We start from the raw sequence: 25,569 nt of genomic DNA on the forward strand, positions 1-25,569 counted from the left end.
TTGCAAATAACTTTCTCAAATGACTAAAGCTCATTACAGAATCCTCAGTAATGTCTGGCAGTATAAGTTTCACTGCATTCTTGTTAGAATTGAATATTTTTATTTGAATTGGTAAAAATATTTGCTTTAAAATTGAATTTGAATTTCTTTACTATTGATATTAGCAAAATTAGCTGTTTCATCTTTTTTTTTTTTTTAAGCAGACTAAATATTCTCCCTATTTTTCGGGAGCTTCACATTGGATGATGGATGGTTATAAACCTAAACTATGTTAAAAAGAAACCCTTGATATAAAAATAGTAGTAATAATAAAATCTTGCACTATAAAACGCCTTTCACTCAGGGGCCCCATGTGTTCCTTTATTCTTCAAAATGTTTCTATGAGGTACATGAGATACACTATCAGTCAGTTTTAAAGATGAAAAATATAATATGACTGGTACTTGATGCCATGATTAAACCAATTGCTATGTTATTGCAAATGGCACTGATCACATTTTCTCGCTGGTTCTCACCATATTCTCATAGCACTTCCAGCTCTGGCTTAGACTTATTCAAATTCTTCAGGCATTATTGCTTTTCCCTTTGTGTTTTGAATATACATATGATTATTTATCCTATTCTCCCATGGTGGGGAAAAAATCAGTTGAGCCAGTCTGGCCCTACATAGGGAAGGAAAAGGCACTTGTGAGTTTAATCTGTTCTCACACTAAAATGATTTTCATATGTATCAAAGAACCAAACTAATTTGTGCATGCAGACACCAGCTCAGATGGACTGATTGTCCTTAGTGATATATTTAGTATTGGGATCTAGATCAGATTCCTAGGAAACCTTATTTATAATTTAACTCTATGGCCATGGACCATAGATTTTAAATTCTTTGACAGTCTGAGATTCAGCCTTCTGCAAACTGTGTTTTTGCATTATCTCTGTGTGAAGCTGTCCTGGTTTATAAAGTCAGATGGCTTCTCTCTTCTCTTATCATGCGAACATGAACATGTAAACTTGTAAACTGGCTCCTACCTAGACTAGGTTTCCTCCTGAGGCTTAGGAGAATAGGGTTTCTCGTCTTTCAAGTCAGAGCACTGAATTTTACCCCTCCTTAGCAATCAGTGGTCCCTGATCCTTCTCAGGATCCAACTTTAGTTACACAGCTGGAGGAAATTGATTTTTGATAGAATAGAGCCCAGTGAAATTTTTGGAATTTAACTAAGTTTGGGGAAAATCACTGTCTCTAAAGAAGGAGAACTTGATGTGCTGTTTATTTCCCTACGGTCTCTCTCCCCTACCACTCTGCCTTGTTCACATTTGCATGAGGCAGAATGAAGGAGAGAGCAGTTTCAGGACAGACTTGTCTTACAGCTTAAACATTTGGACTGGATTCATTAGCAGAAACGCTGCAGATTATTAAACAATGAAACCTTTTCAAATGGGAGATAAAGTAATGAGAAGTGGCAGGACAGACGTAGGAATGCAGACAGCAAAACAGCAGAGAGTGACCCTGATAAGATCTTAGGGAATCTGAGACAAATCGGATTCAGGCTTGAGATGCCCACCACCTCTCTGCCCAGGATTTGGCCCTGGCACTTTCCTGTAACTTCTGTTGTGAAAGAGACCTGACCCAGTTCCTTCCCTTACTTTCCATACCTGATCCTTCAGGATGGGCTCAGCACCCACCTACCTGCTACTGGCAGGCTTCAGGTGCTCTGTAGCTAAGACCATGCTCTTGCTGTTTCTGCTCTGACCACCTGAGAGTAATTAAGTGGACTCTTCTACCTAGAGCTGAATGGACTGGTTCCAAAATTATATTTTCCTGGAACATCTTGTTGAACTGGAATGCTTTGGCAGTTAAGAAAGCCACTGCTCACACCTGAACAAATCAGTCTGTTTTTCCTGAAATGAGTTCATGTTCACCTCCTGGCACATGAGAAAGTAACTGGCAGACCCAGGAGTCTGGCTGAAATTGAGCACGGTGAGATCATTATATCATCATAAAGAACAGAGTTAAAGATGGCAGAAAATCAAGAGTTATAGTGATTGATTTGTAGTCTAATGTAAACAGATCAGATGAAAAAACCCAGAGAAAGACTAGTGAACATGTCCAGAAATACTGGATAAGGTGAGTCTGCCTCTAACAAAGTCAATTTCCTAGAGAAACATAATTCTTGAATTGTAAAATAATTCTTATGTGGCATAACACAAGCATATATGCACACAAACACACGCACACACATGCATGCAGAATGTGTATGCTATTGCCCATATACTCTCCCTTTTGTTGGAAAGTAAGTAAACTCCTTCAGGACCCAGGGTCTCTATTTGCCTTACCATTATGACTATTTGCCACCTCTTTTTCTTTGGGCAAAAAGGAATAATTCCATGCTTATTTGTAGGGCAATCTTGGAAAAAGAGTGTGGCCAACTTAAGTCAAAACAAATGCTTAAAAAGCACTTAACTAAATGAACCTTGGAAAGTGGTTCTTCCATGTCCAGACCTAAAGGTAATAATTTTGGGGAAAAAAAAGTGTACAAACTAGAAGTATTTAGCAAGACACATGTATTAGAATCAGGAAGCATATTTTTTTCCATAATATTTCATTAGGATTGGTTGGGACTGGGTTAGCTTCTTAGTTTCTTCTTCTTGCTGCTGCTGCTGCTAAGTCGCTTCGGTTGTGTCCGACTCTGTGCGACCCCACAGACGGCAGCCCACCAGGCTCCCCAGTCCCTGGGATTCTCCAGGCAAGAACACTGGAGTGGGTTGCCATTTCCTTCTCCAATGCATGAAAGTGAAAAGTTAAAGTGAAGTCGCTCAGTCGTGTCCAACCCTCAGTGACCCCATGGACTGCAGCCCGCCAGGCTTCTCCATCCATGGGATTTTCCAGGCAGGTGTACTGGAGTGGGGTGCCATTGCCTTCTCCGAGTTTCTTCTTACTATAGAGGAATTACTCTTGAGATACTGCAAAGAACCACTGTGACCAAATGCATCCTGAGACTGATGCCCTCATGCCTTTCCTGATCAGGGGAACACGTCTCCCTCATAACCCATCAAGCAATACTGAAGAATTCTGGGGCCACTACCTGCAACCACTGGTGAACTGCAAAAATTGTGGTGCTCTGGGACCTAACCTGCTGGCTGGGAATATTAGATGTGGCAGCCAAATGCTTTTTGAACACCACATAGAAATAAAGAGTCCTTCTCAAGTTAACAAATAAACACAGTCACAAGAAAACCCAGAGATAAGTCAAACTCCTTTTGTGATCTACTCTGATTTTATTCATTTGAGCAGTTTTGAGTTTTATCTAATGCCAGATTGCTTTTTCAAGTTTTCCCCCAATCTTCCTGCATGGACCCATAAGTATTTGACCCAAAGCAGTTGAGTGGTTTGTTGTACAGTTGCTAAATCATGTTTGACTTTTTGCAACCCTCACGGACTGCAGCATGCCAGCCCCCTCTGTTCTTCACTGTCTCCTGGACTTAGCGCAGATTCATGTTCATTGAGTCGGTGATGCTATCTAGCTATCTCATCTTCTGCTGCCTCCTTCTCCTTTTGCCTTCAATCTTTCCCAACATCAGGGTCTTTTCCGATGAGTTGGCTCCTTGCATCAGAGGGCCAAAGTATTGGAGCTTCAGCTTCAGCATCAGTCCTTCCAATGAATATTCAGGGTTGTTTTCCTTTAAGAGTGACTGATTTGATCTCCTTGCAGTCCAAGGGACTCTCAAGAGTCTTCTCCAGCCCCATAATTCAAAAGTATCGATTCTTTGGTGCTTAGCCTTTTCTATGGTCTACAAATTTTAAGAATGGTGTTCTGAGTCAACACTCAGAGTTTAATTCCTTTTTTCTTTTTCTTGTTGGAAAGGAAAATCCTAACTTTGTATTCATGGCAATCTTAACTTTAGGAGATATAATAAACATTTTGAAGGTTGTTATATCCTGGGATGAAATTTTATTTATTTTTTAATTTAATCTTTAATTGGAGAAAAATTGTTTTATAATGTTGTGATGGTTTCTGCCATACAATGCAAATCAGCTATAATTATATATATGTGCTTTTATATATATATATATATATGTATATGCTTATGTATATATTTTCTCTCTCGAGCCTCCCTCTTAATTTTATTTTTTTAAAGATTTTTTATGTGAGCGATTTTTAAAGTATTTATTGAATGTGTTATAATATCATTTCCATTTTTGTTTACTTGTTTTTTTACTTTGGCCATGAGGCATATGGGAGCTTAGCTCCCCAACCAAGGGTGGAACCTATACCGTCTGCACTGGAAGGCAAAGTCTTAACCATTAGACTTCCAAGAAAGTCCCCTGGGATGAAATTTTAGATTGAGGGAAGGTAAACATAATTTTGACTTTGGATGGTAAATGGAGGTATAAACAATTAGAATAAACAACCAGTTTCCACACAGTCATATGTGGGCTTGTCAGTCATGTCCCCAATGGGATTCCTATCAGAGGCTGAGAGAACGAGAATACCACGTTTTCAGGGATAACCAATCCGATTCCTTCCTCTTGTTTCAAATGTTAAAACAGTAGTTGGCACTCACTGATTTATTCATGTAATCTGACATGCAATATGCAAAGTTATGAAAAATTTAACAACAATCATGTTTTACACCAAGGGCACACAACAGTAGGAATTCAGTACTCCTGGGAATGTATCTTTAGAGTGCTTCTTGCTGGTTTGTTTCTTTCAGTTCAGTTCAGTTCAGTCACTCAGTCGTGTCCGACTCTTTGAGACCCCATGAATCGCAGCACGCCAGGCCTCCCTGTCCATCACCAACACCCAGAGTTCACTCAGACTCACGTCCATCGGGTCAGTGATGCCATCCAGCCGTCTCATCCTCTGTCGTCCCCTCTTCCTCCTGCCCCAATCCCTCCCAGCATCAGAGTCTTTTCCAGTGAGTCAACTCTTCACATGAGGTGGCCAAAGTACTAGAGTTTCAGCTTTAGTATCATTCTTTCCAAAGAAATCCCAGGGCTTATCTCCTTCAGAATGGACTGGTTGGATCTCCTTGCAGTCCAAGGGACTCTCAAGAGTCTTCTCCAACACTACAGTTCAAAAGCATCAATTCTTCGGCGCTCAGCTTTCTTCACAGTCCAACTCTCACATCCATACATGACCACTGGAAAAACCACAGCTTTGACTAGACGGACATTTCTTTAGTTGCTAATATAATGAATGTCCTTATTTTGAGAGTCACTTTTAAACCATAGTTAGTTGCATTTTATTACTCCCTTAAAAATACTTCTCACAAAGTCAGTATCACTGTACAGTGTGTTGGTCCAGTCTTTTACTGAGTACAGCCCTTGTCCTATTTATGACCCGTGACTGATGCATCAACCCCAAAATGTGACTTCTCTGAGCCCCTACAGGCCAAGCATCTCAGCTCCTAAGAACGTATTTCACAGAATCATTTCACTAATTTCAAAATTCTTCTGTTGCCAGCATCCCATATAGGAAGCAAGGCTTCCCATGGCTTCTGCTTTTGCAGGAAAAACACAGAATGTTTTAGAGAAAGTAGTTCTAATTGGTGTGAAACATCTTGAATTACTGAAGTTCTAATGGACTTGAAAAAGCCTCTAGAGAATCAAAGGAACCAAATGATGTAATGGTCTGTAAAAGATAAAATAGGAATAGAATGAAAAAAGCTTTAATTCACTTCAGAAAGAGATGTCCGCTCTTAGTGTTTGAGGATAAAGTTGCCACATAGTCTTTTTCATTTCGAAATCAGATTTTTTGGGGTGGGTGGTGGGGTGAATGGGGGGATAGTCAAGGTAAAAGATGAATATCAAACAATCAGTGCCATCTAGTGGTTTTATAGGATAAAGACAGAATTTCAGCAATCTGAGAACTGATTTTTGTGACTGCAGTGCCTGAGAAATGTTCAATCAGGCCAAACTATAGATTTCTAGAGAAAACTGTCTGGAATTAAATTATCTCCTTGATTCATTGCATAATGAACACCAAGGGATGTGCTTGTTTAAATACCGTGTGTTAAATGTGTGTGTTTAAATAGTTTTGATGAAGGCTGAACAGAGAGTGAAGTAAGCCATTTTTGTTGTTGTTGGGTTGCAAAGAAATGTCCAACTCTTTGCATCCCTGTCCTCCACTCCTCCGGAGTTTGCTCAAATTCATGTCCATTGAGTCAGTGATGCTATCTAACTCTCTCATCCTCTGCTGCCTCCTTCTCTTTTTGCCTTCAATCTTTCCCAGCATCCTGGTCTTTTCCAATGAATTGTTTCTTTGCATCAGGTGGCCGAAGTATTGGAGCTTCAGCTTCAGCATCAGTGCTTCAAATGAATATTAAGGGTTGTTTTCTTTTAGGATTGACTGGTTTGATCTTCTTGCTGTCCAAGGGATTCTCAAGAGTCTTCCCCAGCACTGCAATTTGAAAGCATCAATTCTTTGGTGCTCTGCCTTCTTTGCAGACCAGCTCTCACATTAGTACATGACTACAGGAAAAACCATAGCTTTGACTGTATGGACTTTTGTCAGCAAAGTGATGCCTCTGCTTTATAATATACTGTCTAAGTTTATGATAGCTTTCCTTCCAAGGGTCAAGCATTTTTTAAATTTCATAGCTGCAGTCACTGTTTGTGGTGATTTTGGAGCCCAAGAAAAGAAAATGTCACTGCTTTCACTTTTTCTCCTTCTTTTTGCCATGAAGTAATCTAAATATGTGACTTTGTAATGTTTCAACCATATCTGTCTATTGCTTTTTAAACAATTAATAAAGGAGCAAATATATGACCATGTCATAAATTTAGTTTTTAAAAACATTTAAATAACTTTTCATTATAGTTTATTTTCCTCTTCTTCTATGTAGTTTGTTTAAAGCAATTACAAACTTTACTCTGAGAGGGGGTCTGTAAGCTTCAAAAGACTGCCAAAGGGATCCGTGGTGCAGAAAGGTCAAAAAACTTGATCTAGGGACTTCCCTGGTGGTCCAATGGTTGAGACTCCATGCTTACAATGCAGGGTGTGTGGGTTCAATCCCTGGTCAAGGAAGTAAGATCCCACATGCTGCACAGCCAAAAAACAAAACAAAATCAACAACAGTAACAAAGAGTCCTATGAAAACATATACAAAAAAAAAAAGCCTGATCTAAAGGGATGCTTAAATCATGAAGTTGAAACACACATAATTTAATAGTTAAGGGTTCAGTCTCATTGATTCATTTACTTGAGTTCAAATCCCACCCTACTGAGTCTTCTACTCGGTCCCTCTGTGGCTTGGTTAACCCATCTACACCATCAATTTCATAGGAGAGGTCTGAGTTTTAAAGAGCTGATACATATGAAGTGTTGAAGTGAATACACCTTGAAATGTTTTCAGTGTTACCACATGTCACTATGCAAAGCAGTTGCTAAATTTAGAAACCACCAGCCAAAAATCTAAGATGAATGACCTGAATTTATAATGGAAACTCTCAGTTTTGACTAGCAAACATGCCCTGACAAATATTTAAGAAGCATTTTTTCACATACTTCAAATAGGAAATAAAAGCATGTATTTCATATACTTCACTAACTCTTACAATAACCCATCAGTTCAGTTCAGTCACTCAGTCGTGTCTGACTCTTTGCGACCCCATGGACTGCAGCACGCCAGGTCTCCCTATCACCAACTCCTGGAGTCCACCCAAACCCATATCCATTGAGTCGGTGATGCCATCCAACCATCTCATCCTCTGTCATCCCCTTCTCCTCCTGTCTTCAATCTTTCCCAGCATCAGGGTTTTTCCAATGAGTTAGCTCTTCTCATCAGGTGGCCAAAGTATTGGCATTTCAGCTTCAGCATCAGTCCTTCCAAAGAATATTCAGGACTGATTTCCTTTAGGATGGACTGGTTGGATCCCCTTGTAGTCCAAGGGACTCTCAAGAGTCTTCTCCAACACCACAGTTCAAAAGCATCAATTCTTCAGCATTCAGCTTTCTTTGCAGTTCAACTCTCACATCCATACATGACGACTGAAAAAACCATAACCTTGACTAGACGGATCTTTGTTGACAAAGTAATGTCTCTGCTTTTTAATATGCTGTCTAGGTTGGTCATAAGTTTTGTTCCAAGAAGCAAGCATCTTTTAACTTCATAGCTGCAGTCACCATCTGCAGTGATTTTGGAGCCCAGAAAATAAAGTCTGTCAGTGTTTCCTTTGTTTCCCCATCTATTTGCCATGAAGTAAGGGGACCAGATGCCATGATCTCAGTTTTCTGAATGTTGAGCTTTAAGCCAAATTTTTCACTGTTCTCTTTCACTTTCATCAAGAAGCTATTTAGTTCTTCACTTTCTGCCATAAGGGTGGTGTCATCTGCATATCTGAGGTTGTTGATATTTCTCCCGGCAATCTTGATTCCAGGTTGTGCTTCATCCAGCCCAGCATTTCTCATGATGTACTCTGTATATAAGTTAAATAAACTTATAAAGTTTATTTATAACTTATAAATTTATAAATAAATAAATATTTATAATATATAAATATATAACTTATATATAAATATATGTTTATTTATAACATATAAATACATAAACTTATATATTATAACTTCTATATTATATATCAATTAATCTATATTATATTATATATTATACATATAATAACATATATAACTTATATTTTATATAATATATTAATTAATTATATTAATAATTATTTATTAAATAATTATTAACCATATATTAATACATTATAACTTATATGACTTATATTATATATTAATTATAGTGATAATTATTTATTAAAAATTTTAATTATTAAATATTAATTATTTGTTAAATAAATAATTATTTATATAAATAAATATATAATTAACAATATATTAATATATAATATGTAACTTATATATTATAAACTTATATAACTTATAAATTTATAAATATATATATTTATATTTATAAATATAACATAAACTTATATAAGTTAAAGAAACAATAACCCATAGGAGGGTAATAGTGTACCCATTTTCAGAATCTTAGATTGTTAAGAGTTTGATTCAGGGTCATATAGGTGTACTGACGGGAATGCAAATTAAGGTATTTGGAGAATTGTTTTTCACTCACATAATCTTCAAAAATCCAAAAGCTTTAGAGGTTCTCAAAATGTGCTTAAAAGAAAGACTTTTTAAAAGCTGAAAGAACCCACTGCTATCCTCATCCTTGTGGAGCTTAATTTCTCAAGGTGGGGGTGAGGAAGAGGCTTGTCTGACCCCAAGCGTCAAGGGGACATGTAACTAACTCAGGTAAGTTGACAGAGCTATGGAGACACAGCAGAGGATTCAAACTGACCACTTGTTGATTGTATGCCTGTGATAATTCCATGACATTTCCAGCGCTTTCTGGAAAACCCATGCATGCCTTGAGGAGTGAGGATCCCTTTATGTACTGACAGCAGTAGATCGACCATTCTCCCGCCTCATTACAAAAGTGACTTTATGACCTTCTGTGTTTTATGTGTTGGTTTGGGATGCAACTGAAAGCACTGAAATTAGCACCAGAAAATCTATGTTAGACTCTCACTTTTGCCACTTCTTAGCAGTCTGGCTGAATTTCAGTTTTCTCACCCAGATCTCAGTAAAAATTAGATCTAGCTCATAAGGCTTTTGTTAGAGTTAATAAATTAGTGTTTATGAACATCTACAAAGAAGGCTGGTCCACAATAGGCAGGCCACAACTCTGCAGTGGATATGGTTATTTCTATTAATGCTTACTTGTGGAATTAACCAAGGAAGTTGTGGAGCCTGTGAAAGGAATAACTTAGTTGAAACTTGTCTTCATCTCTAATGTACAGTATCTGCCAAACAGAATGGTAGTTGAGGTATCCGCAACAGACCATATAATATACCTTCATATAATGTACCTACACGACAGGGCCACCCAAGGTGGATGAATCAATGTGGAGTGTTCTGACAAAATGTGGTCCACTGGAGAAGGGAATGGCAAACCACTTCAGTATTCTTGCCTTGACAACCCCATGAACAATAGGAAAAGGCAAAAAGATAGGACACTGAAAGATGAACTCCCCAGGTCAGTAGGTGCTCAATATGCTACTGGAGAAGAGTGGAGAAATAACTCCAGAAAGAATGAAGAGACAGAGCCAAAGTGAAAACAATGCCCAGCTGTGGATGTAACTGGTGATGGAAGTAAAGTCTGATCCTGAAAAGAACAATAATGCATACAAACCTGGAGTATTAGGTCCATGAATCAAGGCAAATTGGAAGTGGTCAAACAGGAGATGGCAAGAGCGAACATTGACATTTTAGGAATCAGAGAACTAAAATGGACCGGAAAGGGTGAATTTAGCTCAGATGACTATTATATCTACTACTGTAGAAGAAATGGAGTAGCCCTCATAGTCAACAAAAGAGTCTAAAATGCAGTTCTTGGGTACAATCTCAAAAACAGTAAAATGATCTCTGTTTGTTTCCAAGGCAAACCATTCAATATCACAGTAATCCAAGTCCATGCTCCAACTAGTAATGCTGAAAAGCTGAAGCTGAATGGTTCTATGAAGACCTACTATACTTTCTAGAACTAATACCCAAAAAAGATGTCCTTTTCATCACAGGGGACTGGAATGCAAAAGTAGGAGGTCAAGAGATAACTGGAGTAACAGGTAAATTTGACCTTGGAATACAAAATGAATCAGGACAAAGGTTAACAGAGTTTTGTCAAGAGAATGCACTGGTCCTAGCAAACAACCTCTTCCAACAACACGAGGGAAGACTCTACATGTGGCCTCATGAGATGGTCAATACTGAAATCAGATTGATTATATTCTTTGCAGCCAAAGATGGAGAAGCTCTATACAGTCAGCAAAAATAAGACTGGGAGCTGATTGTGGCTCAGATCATGAGCTCCTTATTGCCAAATTCAGACTTAAATTGAAGAAAGTAGGGAAAATCATTAGACAATTCAGGTATGACCTAAATCAAATCCCTTACAAATATACAGTGGAAGTGACAAATAGATTCAAAGGATTAGATCTAATAGACAGAGTGCCTGAAGAACTATGGATGGAGATTCGTGACATTGTACAGGAGGCAGTGATCAAGACCATCCCCAAGAAAAAGAAATGCAAAAAGGCAAAATGGTTGTCTGAGGAGGCCTTACAAATAGCTGAGAAAAGAAGAGAAGTGAAAGGCAAAGGAGAAAGGAAAAAATATACCCTTTTAAATGTAGAGTTCTAAAGAATAGCAAGGAGAGATAAGAAAGCCTTCCTCAGTGATCAGTGCAAAGAAATAGAGGAAAACAATAGAATGGGAAAGACTAGAGATCTCTTCAAAAAAATTTGAGATACCAAGGGAACTTTTCGTGCAAAGATGGGCACAATAAAGCAGAGAAATTGTATCGATCTAACAGAAGAAGAAAGCTGAGTGTGGAAGAATTGATGCTTTTGAACTGTGGTGTTGGAGAAGACTCTTGAGAGTTCCTTGGACTGCAAGGAGATCCAACCAGTCCATTCTGAAGGAGATCAGCCCTGGGATTTCTTTGGAAGGAATGATGCTAAAGCTGAAGCTCCAGTACTTTGGCCACCTCATGCAAAGAGTTGACTCATTGGAAAAGACTCTGATGCTGGGAGGGATTGGGGGCAGGAGGAGAAGGGACGACAGAGGATGAGATGGCTGAATGGCATCACTGACTCGATGGAAGTAAGTCTGAGTGAACTCCGGGAGTTGGTGATGTGCAGGGAGGCCTGGCGTGCTGCAATACATGGGTCGCAAAGAGTCGGACACGACTGAGCGACTGAACTGAACTGAACTGAGCACATCAGGTGGCCAAAGTATTGGGGCTTCAGCTTCAGAATCAGTTCTTCCAATAAATATTCAGCTTTTGATTTTCTTTAGGATTTCCATGTCTGATCTTCTGGCAGTCCAAGGGACTCTTAAAAGTCTTAACTGTCGTTGGTTTTGCTTATATCTTTCCCAGGGAGAGAAGCCTGTTGCCTGCAGGAAATTCCTCTTCTGCTTCCCTTCACTGCTCCCTACTGGCCAAAGAAGCTACTTTCATTAATTCTTGAGGTTTAGATTCCAGCCCAGAAAAAACGGATTATTAAAGCTTTCAGGTGTTTGTGCAGTTAGACTTCCAAGCAGATAGTTGGTTAAAAAAAAAAAAAAAACAAGAAGAGAGACATATTATAGAGGCTGGAGTACTTTTCTTGTTTTTATTTGCATCTTAAACATAAGTAATTATGTTGAAAAAAATACTGTTTAGGTAATTTGGGTTTAGGGAATAAGAGAAAACAAGTGGTTTATTTCATTAGAGCAGCAGCTCTTGATTCTCTTTCTCTAGGTAAATGCACACTTCTGCATGTTACATAGCTTAGAGGGTTTTGCAAACAAATCAGAGCTCTGACACGCACTCAAAGGAACATGAGGTTACAGGTCTCCTCATACCTGGGTGTACCTGAGAGTACATGGGTGTACCTGAGAGTACATGGGTGTACCTGAGCACACTCAGAGAGATAGTGCAGGACAGGGAATCCGGGCATGCTGAGGTTGACAAGAGTCGGACACAACTTAGCGACTGAAACACCACAACCTTGGCCGTAATTGGGGTGCCTCAGAGAGTTCCGTAACCTCTCTTGGCCAATGCTGCAGCCGACAGGCGAGTCACAAGGTCTGTGTTCATTCTTATACACATGTTGCTTGTATGGTTCATACGTCATCACTGCCAGGTGAATCTCACAGGTCTTAGCAATCCATTATACAAGCAATTGATCTCCAATGGAAGCATGTGTTTTCAGGTCATTAGCTCTTTATGGAACACGCTAAGAGGTACAATTTGTCTTCGGCACCTTCTCCCATCCTCTGCTCTCTTTCCCACCCATGTTTTAAAGATGTCTAGGAACCGGACTATCTCTTGCTTGGCCTCTTTAGGACCGCTGACTGCAGATCCTCTCAGATGTCATGTGCCTCACCCACGGATCTTGGCAGGCTGCAGATTCCACGGACAGGATCTGGGGAGTGCTTGAGAGACGGTGTGATCACTCACCTAGAGCCAGACATCCTGGAATGTGAAGTCAAGTGGGCCTTAGGAAGCATCACTACGAACAAAGCTAGTGGAGGTGATGGAATTCCACTTGAGCTATTTCAAATTCTGAAAGATGATGCTGTGAAAGTGCTGCACTCAATATGTCAGCAAATTTGGAAAACTCAGCAGTGGCCACAGGACTGGAAAAGGTCAGTTTTCACTCCAATCCCAAAGAAAGGCAATGCCAAAGAATGATCAAATTACGAGTGCACAGTTGCACTCATCTCACGTGCTAGTAACGTAATGCTTAAAATTCTCCAAGCCAGGCTTCAGCAATATGTGATCCGTGAACTTCCTGATGTTCAAGCTGGATTTAGAAAAGGCAGAGGAACCAGAGATCAAATTGCCAACATCCACTGGATCATGGAAAAAGCAAGAGAGTTCCAGAAAAACATCTATTTCTGCTTTATTGACTATGCCAAAGCCTTTGACTGTGTGGATCACAAGAAACTGTGGAAAATTCTTCAAGAGATGGGAATCCCAGACCACCTGACCTGCCTCTTGAGAAACCTATATGCAGGTCAGGAAGCACCAGTTAGAACTGGGCATGGAACAACAGACTGGTTCCAAATAGGGAAAGGGGTACGTCAAGGCTGTATATTGTCACCCTGCTTATTTAACTTATAAGCAGAGTAAGTACATCATGAGAAATGCTGGGCTGGATGAAGCACAAGCTGGAATCAAGATTGCCAGGAGAAATATCAATCACCTCAGATATGCAGATGACACCACCCTTATGGCAGAAAGTGAAGAAGAACTAAAGATCCTCTTGATGAAAGTGAAAGAGGAGAGTGAAAATGTTTGCTTAAAGCTCAACATTCAGAAAGCTAAGATCATGGCATCCGGTCCCATCACTTCATGGCAAATAGATGGGGAAACAGTGGAAACAGTGGCTAACTTTATTTTTCTGGGCTCCAAAATCACTGCAGATGGTGATTGCAGCCATGAAATTAAAAGACAGTTACTCCTTGGAAGGAAAATTATGACTAACCTAGATAGCATATTAAAAAGCAGAGACATTACTTTGTCAACAAAGGTCCATCTAGTGAAGGCTATGGTTTTTCCAGTGGTCATGTATGGATGTGAGTGTTGGACTATAAAGAAAGCTGAGTGCTGAAGAATTGATGCTTGTGAACTGTGGTGTTGGAGAAGACTCTTGAGAGTCCCTTGGACTGCAAGGAGATCCAACCAGTCCATCCTAAAGGAGATCAGTCCTGGGTGTTCATTGGAAGGACTGATGCTAAAGCTGCAACTCCAATACTCTGGCCACCTGACGTGAAGAGCTGACTCATTTGAAAAGACTCTGATGGGAAAGATTGAGGGCAGGAGGAGAAGGGAATGCCAGAGGATGAGATGGTTGGATGGCATCACCGACTTAATGGACACGGGTTTGGGTGGACTCCGGGAGTTGGTGATGGACAAGGAGGCCTGGTGTGCTGTGGCTCATGGGGTGCCAAAGAGTTGGACACAACTGAGCGACTGAACTGAACTGAATTGAGAGCCTGCCTTTCTTATAAACTTCTAGGTGATGCTGCTGCTGCTGGTCCTTGGAGAACCACACTTTGAGTAGCAAGGCAATCAAGTCATCTGATTAAAGGGATCCTTTCTAATGCAATGTAAATGAAAGTTAGGTCTAACACATCTGGCATTTGTCTTTCAATATGAGTTGTGTTCTTTCCAGCAACTCTTGAGTACTTTAGGAAGGACAGTGGTGTAACATGTATTCTTCCCGTTAAGCTTCCTTTTCTGAAAAGATGAGGGGGGAAGATAGGGTTAATTCTAGGAAATTTGCAAATAAGTTTTTTTGGCCTTCAATCCTTTTTCTGTGTCCACCTCTTCTACCCATGGCTCTTTGTTTCCTATACTTTCTATTCTGTAGTTCAAGGACAAGAAGATATTATGCAGTTTATAATATTATTTTATATTTAAATATTTTGCATGATAAAATTGTTTCTAAACTTTTGGTAATGATCGAGTTCCTATCCCAATTCTGCCACAGAGTTCAGGTACATAGGTGGCATATTTCTTGATCAAGTGCTTGAGGAACCCATATTAGTTTCCAAAAGCTAGTAAAGCTTCAATAATTTTAGAGATAAATGACCAGTAAAAATGGGCTTTGAGGTTAGTACTGTTATGAATTAACCAATATCTACTTAATGAGGACATTGCTCTAGCAGAAGGAATACTAGGTTAGAACTAAAAGAGTTTGGTTTTGTTTCAATTCTATGCTTTTTAGCTGAGTAATGCTGAGCAAAAGCAGCATAAACTGGACTTCAGTTTTGCCATCTGTCAAATCTTTTCCTTAGTTAAACAAATATTTATGGAGTACTTATGAGGTCCTTCGGAGAAGGCAATGGTACCCCACTCCAACTCTTGCCTGGAAAATCCCATGGATAGAGGAGGCTTGAAAGCTGCAGTCCATGGGGTCACTGAGGGTCGGACATGACTGAGCGACTTCACTTTCACTTTTCATTTTCATGCATTGGAGAAGGAAATGGCAACCCACTCCAGTACTCTTGCCTGGAGGATCCCATGGACGGAGGAGCCTGGAAGTCCGTGCAGTCCATGGGGTCGCGAAGAGTTGGACACGACTGAGCGACTTCACTTATGAGGCCTTTAGATATCTTGTAAGTAGTCAATACTCAACTACTGATCAACTCCTTAAGTATTTTTAAGTCATTGGACTTTTGAAGTTGCATTTAGTTGCTCCCCAAAAGTGATGTAGGTGCATAGAGTAATGACTGTACTTCTTGATATGCACTTGATGTGGTAGGAGGCAACCCCCTCCTATTTCTGGTTGTTTCCCTGGATCTGAAAATATGTCTGGAAGCCCTAAAGACTCAGCACACTGATTCTTGTAGCAACTTTCTCTGTTGGGTGATGGCCAAGGAAGGTGTCCTGTTGCATATGAATAAACTGTATCTGGTGAGCTGGGGCTGTTATAGCTTGGGTGGGCCCCACGGTCAGGAGTGCTGCCATTGGCCACGAGGAAGTGCTGGAGACACCTAGGACCAGATGGCCCAGGGCTGGGGAACTTTCTCAGTGGAAGGGCTGCAGAGCCAATGGTACAATTTGCAGTGTCATAAAGGTCAGCCACGTCATGGCTCCTGTGGATAAGCACATTTGGAATGATACCTCTGCCAGCAACTGGGAATAGAAGGAACAAGCTACAACCTCCAGAGGAGGGATAAGGGCAAGGACTCCACAAGGTATTGGATCCCTGCCCAGTGGACTGTGATGGTTCCAGGCAAAGCTCCAGACCCAGCAGTAGACTGGAATACTAAGCAGGAAATTGAGGCTGAAGTTTGGTGAGAGAACAGAGCTGCAGCCTGGTGTTTGGGGAGCGTCAGACACCAGGCCTGCAGCAGCAAGATGAATTCCAGACTCTCCACATTGGTGTTAATCCCTTTCCTGGTCAGGGCTGATTGATTCAGAGTGTCGGCAGGGCTGTGTCTATAACTGGCCAGGACTGAGAAGGCAGGGATCTGAGGAGGAACTCTAGTTGACATCCTCAGTCTCAATGTTACCTCCTCCATCCCATTCTTATTGGGACGTTATATTTACTGGTAGGAAATTACTTCCTTTTCCCAGAAAAGTTTTTAAACAAGAGTAAGGTTTGCCAAGTGTTAATACTTCTGAGAAATGTAACATTTTGAACCCTGCTTCCCTGTTCCTGTACTGAAAATTTGGGACAAATACATTGTTAATGTCTTCTGGCCAAAGACCATCAGGGGCACATATGTAATTATACATGCTGAATTGATTGCTCATTGTAGTAAGGGAGACCCGAGAGCATGGGGATCTGTGGGATGTCTTGATGAGAAGGTATTAGAAATGACATTACAGGATCTGGACTTGGGTTGGGTGACTTTGGAGGTAGGTCTAGAGTGGCTTCTGTCAGAAAGCAGGGACAATTCTATGAGTAGGCATCTCAATAGGTCTTATCTATAGGGAGGAGAGTCTAGAGCAAGGATAAAACTGTAATTAGTGAAGAGCAAGCAGTCAATCATGCTAGCTAGGAGCAACCGGATTATTTGGTATTTTGTGGATTGCATAATGAGCATATTTCTGTCCCTTCTTAGATAAAATTAGAAAATGTTCTTCTTTTTACTCACTTTATCATGGCCTTGGAGTGACTGTCCGTGTCTGAGGCCAATATTGTGTGAAATTATGTTAAATGTGATACCCCATGCTCAACTGTGAGCATCAGATCAACTTCTAACAACACCTAAGACTAGTTGCAAGTGCCAGGCCAGTTCTCAGATTTCAGTACACTTTGGCCCACCAGTTACTAGTGGGCTGACAGGAGTAGGGTGTAATAAGTATATTTTTAATAGTTAAAGTTTTGGGAACAGAGAGAAACTCATGTCCCCATGCTAATATTTTGCTGTCAGTTCTCACACTTCACTTTGTTGACAGGAAGCACATCCTATAACATTTCTTCATTAATCCCACTCAGATGTTGTATTTCTACTTCACAAAAAAGGAAGTGATAGCATAGAAAGTTAGGACAGTTCACTAAAGGTGAATCAGGCAGGACCAGAAACAAACACGCTAAGCTTCTCTCGATCACACACTAGCGGTTGGTCATCAAATGATGGGAAGGCCGCCAATTGCTAATAATGCATCCACGATGGCTTTCTTGGGGATCCACAATGGCTTTCTTGGGGAGCATGGTGGGTGCAGTCAGTGATGAAGAGGATGATGATCTTCAGGGTTAGGAATGTGTTTCTGACTTTTTTTTTTTAACATTGGTATATTCATTCTTTACATGATAACTCATGATATCACTATCTACAAACATTTTCTTAAGCCAAGTTATAGTTGTGGCCAGTTTTGTCTCTCTGGACAATTAGTCCCTTGAGTTTACTGCTCATTCTGTTAAGGAGTCCACCTTCATTCAATTTAATTAAACATTGTTTTTCCCACTAGATTATGTGTTACTTGGAGCCAATATCCTCATGAGCTACTAGAGTACAGTACTGAATAAATAACTATAGGTGAATTATGCTTGCTTATTGTTCAAGGAGCTATGTCATCCCAGTACTAAGATTTTATGACATACTTGAAATCTCAGCACTATCATAATTGAAATTATAATTCCCACATTTCTTTGATTTTAAATAAAAATATCTCTGATTGAATGAAAAAACTCACAAAAGACTTAAAATGAATGTTTATATCAGCTTTATTCATAACAGCTCAAACTAGAAATAATTAAATATCTGTCAATGGATGAATGGATAAAAAAGCTGTGGTATATCCATACAATGAAATACTACTCAATAATGGGAAGGAAGTAGTACTAATTGACAGATCAGCATGGATAATTCTCAGAAACAATATGCTGAGCAAAATAAGCTGGGCATGAAAGATGACACACTATATGATTCTATTTATTTGAAACTCTAAAAATTTGAATTTCATTTATAGTGACAGAAACAGATCAGTAGTTTCCTGGGTCTGGGGATGAGAGGTTGATTGATGGGAAGAAACACCAAAGTAGTTTTTGAGGTGATGAAAATATTTTACATCTTGATTGAGGTAGTACTTACAGAGATGTACACATTTGTCAAAACTCACTGAACTGTATACCCAAAATTGATGAATTGTATGTAAGTCACACCTCAATAAAGTTGATTTTTAAAAAGTTTGTCTTGACATCATATCCCTCTTCATTTATTGTCCCTTTCTTTCAGACATTCAGGGCAAAACTTCTTGAAAGAACTGTCTATACTCTTTTCAATTCTTCTGATTCTCTTTGTAAGAAAAGACTCTTGCCAAGGTCATCAGTGATCTCAGTGCTGTGATTCCTGTAGTCAATTCCATCCTCATCTCATGAGACCTCAGAAGAGCTTGACAGAGCTGCTCTATTCCTCCTCCTTTTATCAGTTCTCAGCTTTCCCACATCACTGGCAGCTCTTCTTCAGCCTTCCTCTCTGCTTCCTCATTATTGCATGGACCACTGAGTTCTGGAGGCTTACTCTTTGATGACCTCATCTAGTCTCAGAGTTAAAAATGCCATCTCTATGTGATGATTCAGCCATGAAGAAGATGATTGCTTCTTGGAAGGAAAGCTATGACACACCTAGATAGTGTGTTAAAAAGCAAAGACATCACTTTGCCAACTAAGGTCCATATAGTCAAGGCTATGGTCTTCCCAGTAGTCACGTATGGTTGTGAGAGCTGGACCATAAAGAAGACAGAGTGCTGAAGAGTTAATGCTTTCAAACTGTGGTGTTGGAGAAGACTCTTGGGAGTTGTTTGGACAGCAAGGAGATCAAACCAGTCAATCTTAAAGGAAATCAATCCTGAATATTCATTGGAAGGACTGATGATGAAGCTGAATCTCCAATACTCTGGCCACTGATGTGAAGAGCTGACTCATTAGAAAAGACCCTGATTCTAGGAAAGATTGAAGGCAGGAGGAGAAGGGAACAACAGAGGATGAGAGGTTTGGATGGCATCACTGATTCAATGGACATGAACTTGGGCAAACTCTGGGAGATGGTGAGGGACAGGGTAGCCTGGTGTGCTGCAGTCCACAGGATTGAGAAGAATTGAACATAACTTGGTGACTGAACAACAATAACAATGTGATGATTGCCAAAGTTCTATTCCCAGTGCAGACCTGTCCCCTGCTCCAGATTCATACAACCAATTACTTGCTCACCGTGTCCCTTTGGATGTCTGACCATACTTATCATTTCCTGGTTGGAATTCCTGATTTCCTCAGTGTCTCCTCCCACACTACTGCCTAGCAAACCTGCTTCTCACACTGTCTCCCTCATCTCAGGAAAGGGAAACTCTACCCTTCTCTTTCCTTTTCAAAAAATATTTACTTGTTTATTTATTTGGCTATGCTGGGTCTTATTTGTAGCAGGTGAACTCTTTGTTTTGGCTTGTTGGATCTAGTTCCCTGACCAGGGGTCAAACCCAGACCCCCTTCATTGGGAGCACAGGGTCTTAGCCACTGGACCACCAGGGAAGTCCCCATCCTTCTATTTCCTTGAGCCAAAACCTTGGAGTCATCCTTGATTTCTTTCATATCCCACATTCCTTCCACTGACATTCTGATGACTCTACCTCAATCACATACCTAGAACTCAATAATGTTTACCAATCTGGGACTTGTCTGGTTGCTTAGTGGTGAAGAGTTTGCCTGCCAATGCAGGGAACATGGATTTGATCCCTGATCTGAGAAGATTCCTCATGCCATAGAACAACTAAGCCTGTGTGACGCAACTGTTGAGCCTGTGCTCTAGAGCCTGCAAGCCAAGACTACTGAACCCACGTGGTGCAAATACTAAAGTCTGCACACCTAGAGCCCATGATGTGCAACAAGACAAGACACTGTAAAGGTAAATCTGTGCACTGAAACTAAAGAGTAGTCCCTGCTTGCTGCAGCTAGAGAAAAGCCCACACAGCAGTGGAGAACCAGCAGAGCCAAAAATAAATAAATAAATAGTTATTTAAAAAAGAAAAGAAGCATTTTCCCTAGTTCACGTTAAACATTTTATTTTACCAGTCTTATTTCAGCCCAAGCCATATGCTCTTTGGAAAAAGGAGCTTCTTCCTCACCTCTTGGAGGGAAAGCTCTGGCAAACCTAGACTGCATAAGAAAAAGCAGAGAAATATCTTTTCTGATAAAGGTGTGTATAGTCAAAGCTATAGTTTTTCCAGTAGTCATGTACAGATGTGAGAGCTGGACCATAAAGAAGGCTGAGTGCTGAAGAACTGATGCCTTCGAATTGTGGTGCTGGAGAAGACTCTTGAGAGTCCCTTGGACAGCAAAGAGATCAAACCAGTCAATCTTAAAGGAAATTGATCCTGAATATTCATTGGAAGGACTCATGCTGAAGCTGAAGCTCCAACACTTTGGCTACCTGATGTGAAGAGCCAACTCTTTGGAAAAGACCATGATGTTGGGAAAGATTGAGGGCAGGAGGAGAAGAAGGCAACAGATCATGAGATGGTTGGATGGAATCACCAGCTCAATGGATGCGAATCTGAGCAAACTTTGGGAGATAGTGAAGAACAGAGAAGTCCACAGGGATGCAAAGAGTCGGACGTAACTTAGGAACAGAACTACACCAACATAGTTACCTTGTGCTTTGATTATTCAATGGCTGCTACTTGATGATTTTTGATGAGTAAGCAGTTGCCTTTGTGCTTCCCTATAGTCTAATCCTCACTTAGGAGATAGTATAATCCTTTTAAAGTAGAAGCCATGCCACTCTGCTGAAAACAAATGCTCTAGACTCTGATGATGATCTAGAGCTTTAAGCCCATGTCCTTATCATGACCTAAAAGGCCAAAATATGGCCTCCTGTTGCCTCCCCTTTGCTTACTCAGCTCCAGCTACACCAACAACCTTGCTGTTTCTGGAACACACCACACATCCTTGTACCCCAGGGACTTTGCACTTGCTTTTCCTCTAAAATGCTTTCCCCTGGATGATAGCCATATGGCTCACACTTTCACTCTTTCAGAACTTTGTTCAAATGCAACCTTAGAGAAAAACCTTGAACAGCCCCATTTGAAACTGCAATGCCTTTCATGCCCTTCAATATTAGGATTATCTATTTTCTTTCCTGTTTTTTTTTTCATAGAATTTACCACTATCTGACATGCTATATATTATACTTACATATTTGTTGATTGCACATTTTTTCTCCACTTGAACGTAAACTCTGCAAGGAAAGATTTTTTTTGTTGTTTATTTCTTTGGCATTTTACTTGCAAAGCCTATAGTTTGGCACATGGGAGAATCAACAGATACATGTTAATTAACAAATAGAAGGAAACTTGAGGCACAGAGAGACTAAGTAAATTAATAAACATTGTCTAAAAGAGAGATAGAATTGCTTTCAAGAAAAATAAATACCCTGGATTTGGACCTGGTCCTTACATCAAATTCACTTCTTGTAAACTCACATATGGGTTCCCAGGTGGTGTTAGTGGTAAAGAACCTGTCTGCCAATGCAGGAGACATAAGAGACATGGGTTTGATCCCTGGGTTGGAAAATCCCCTGAAGGAGGAAATGGCAACCCAGTCCAATGTTCTTACCTGGAAAATTCCATGGACAGAGGAGCCTTCCAGGCTAGAGTCCATGGGGTTGCAAAGAGTCAGACACAACTGAAGTGACTTAGCATGCACACACGTGAACTCACATGTATGTATCATAAATTTCTTCACAGTGGCAAGACGGCCCTAGAAGTTAGTTACCATTTCTAAGTTGATTGACTTTAGCAAAGCATTCTGAAAACTTCTCGAGTATGATCACTGACTATTCAATGAGTTCTCCACTGTCAAGGGGCTTGTGATCACTAATGAAATTAGAACAGCCATTCTCTACCAGTCTTTGAAATACTTCTATTTTTAGAGGTTTCTACATTACTTCTGTGTGAAAAAGCTGAAGGGTTGCTCAGCAGTGAAAGGATTGGTATGAAATTTCCATTTAATTCCTGTAAACAGGAACACTTGGTGATGAGGCCAAAGATTCTCAGTCTTGGATCTTCCTGGGCAGAGGTGATCCCTGATTTGGAGGTTGTGAATCTGGACTAAACTCTAGTGGATATATTCCTGATCTAAACTAATAAGTAAAAACAAACAAAAAAACACTTTCAAGATCCCCAGCATCTTGCAAAAGAAAGTGTGAGCAAGCGCCTATAATGAGACTTTAGAGACTTTGTAAGTCTGTAAGACTTTGTAAGCCTGCATACAAATAGAACAATAGTTTTGACATATTCTTGTCATTGGAGAGAATAGTGTTTCAGTGACTGTAAGCTTACTCAGGTGTGCCGTTTGTTCCATGTGTTGTAACGCACTGCTTAGGTGTCCAGATGGTGCAGGTTTATGGGGTAATTACCTCACTGAAAACCAGATTTCTTATTGTTTGGATGTCAGTTATTGAAAGTATGCCAAAGAACTCTCAGACCACTGGGAAATCTCCAACGATACTTGCCTGGTGGAGGCGCCTGTATTTTTCATGTCACATGTGCTGTCAGGGCAGGCAAACTAGTTCAGGGACGAGAACTTCACTTCTTACTGCAGTAGGAAGCCTCTGCCCCCTCCAAACCACTTCCACCCCAGCTGGGAAAACATCAAAATGATCATTGTCTCTGATGGTGTGGTGCTCTGAGACAACTCCTGAGCCTTCAACCAAGAAGAATAATTGATCTGACATTTGTCCTTCTGACAACCTCCTCTGCTTGGAAACTTCTGCCGTCCTATTGACAGCATGACATCAGAAAATCTGATCTTCTTGAAATTAGATCAGTTTTGAAAACTTGAATACACATATATTTTATAGTAGTTATAAATATGTATATGTACAACATAAACACAAGTCTTACAAATGTTTGTCTGCTTTTTGTGGTCGAGGGTTATTAAGTCAGGAGTTAGTTTGCTGGATTGAACTCTGCTTCCAACTTCTACTTGTTACTTAATCTCTCTAAACTCGTTTTCTTCTGAAAATGAGGATGAAGGAGTAATTTCTCATTGTTCTTTTTTTTCAGAATTAAATGAGGAAAAATACATATACAAAGATCTGACAAGGAATTGTGAATTAGTTTTGAACACCAACCAACCCATTTTGGGCTTCCCTGGTGGCTCAGATGATAAAGAACCTGCCTGTGATGCAGGAGACCCAGGTTCAATTGGGAAGATCCCCTGTAGAAGGGAATGGCTTTTTGCTCCAGTATTCTTATCTAGAGAATAGCATATTTTGGGAGTTTACTATCAAGCAAGTTCAAATAGAAATCCAATTGAAGATAGATTGGGACTTCTATACCTTTGTGATTCCACCCTACCCTGCAACATTTCACAATGTCTGGGAACATTATTGGTGTCAAAACTTGCAGGGGGCGGGGAATGGTGTTACTGGCACTTAGTGGGTAGAGGTCAGGAATGCTGCTAAACATCCTATATTGCACAGGACAATACCTCCACACCCAAAAGAAATTATCTTGTCCAAAATGTCAATAGTGTGGGGGTTGAGAAACCCTGATCTAGATAATTCCTTCATCCTCGTTTTCATGAGTTAGATTCTATGATGTGGCCAAACCTACTTGAAATAGGTTACTAAGCCTGAGATGATGTAACTTGGCAATGTTTCTTTTTACTCCTTCTTGTCTATAGCAATTGCTTTAAGCCTGTTTTCATTGTACACAGTAGACCAGGAGAGACCAGAAAACCCTGCTTTACAGTCTGCAGACAGAGCCGCCCTGTTGGTGTTCAACTTCATGCAACCAACTGAATCATCACTATGCAGTCTTAGGAAACTGCAAATTGAAACAGTCAATTAGAACCTCTTCAACTTCCCAGAAACACTATCTAAGAGAGGTCTGCTTCCTACTGGGTGTTAGTTGTTGTTTCAGGAGCTTATCTCATTCTTAGTATTTCTGGTTTCTTATCTAATGCTGTATTTCACCAAATTTAATAAGCCATTGATTCTAAGATGCAGCATTCTTTCTTTCCCTTGGTGTATATTCCACTGAGAAAGAGTGAAAATACTGCCATTTTCAACTGTAGGATTCTATTGATGGTAAGATATATGCCAATTTCAGATATGCTAAAATGTGGAAAAAATGTGCATACTTCCTTAAAGTTGAGGAAGAATGGTCACTATTGCCCATATTATTGAATTACATTAAACTTACTTTGCTTTTAGAATATATCTTTTCAACATTTAAATTTTACTTTTGAGTAACTTCAGTATTTCCAAACTGCAGTACTCTAAAATGTGACCACTGTAAAAGTGAGCAAAAATTGTGTTCAATAATAGATTACCATTCTGGGTGAAGGGTACGTACTTGGCAATTCTTATATCTTGAGAAATATAATGGTGAAAGTATTTCAAAATTCCTGGGAAAATTATATTATACTGTAATGGGTATTTAGTGTTACATAATTTTTATGCCTATTAGTATATATTCTTCTACTAGCTGTTAAAGTATGACTCCTTCCTCATTCATTTTGACTTTCAGAAATTCTATTCATTTATTTGGTTACAGTTCCTCAATCTTCCATAATAATATTTATCTATTCCCCAAAATTCCTTAGCCTTTTCTCGGTAGGCCAAAATCAGAAACCTGACTAATTTTGGCTGCAATGAGAAGCAGAGCTAGAATTTGAATCCTTTGGGCTGATCTCATCTATTTGTGAGCCTCCCTGGTGGCTCAGATGGTAAAGAATCTGCCTGCAATGCGGGAGACCCAAGATCCCCTGGAAATGTGAATGGCTACCCACTCCAGTATTCTTGCCTGGAGAATTCCATGGACCGAGGAGTCTGCTGGGCTACAGTCTATGGAATCACAAAGAGTAGGACACGACTGATTGACTAACACTTGCTTTCACGCTTTGCAGTTATTGCTGCACAGTTATTGGAGAAGCACAGAGAGGCAGAAATGTCAGGGATACAATAGGTGATGATTGAAAATGAAGTCCATTGAAAGGGAGCCCTAGTGACCCATAGAAAGAAAAGCTTGTGCTGTTGGGACTCCGCCTAAGGTTAAATC

This window comes from Oryx dammah, unplaced genomic scaffold, assembly GCF_014754425.2.
Source record: "Oryx dammah isolate SB20612 unplaced genomic scaffold, SCBI_Odam_1.1 HiC_scaffold_27, whole genome shotgun sequence".
NCBI lineage: Eukaryota > Metazoa > Chordata > Mammalia > Artiodactyla > Bovidae > Oryx > Oryx dammah.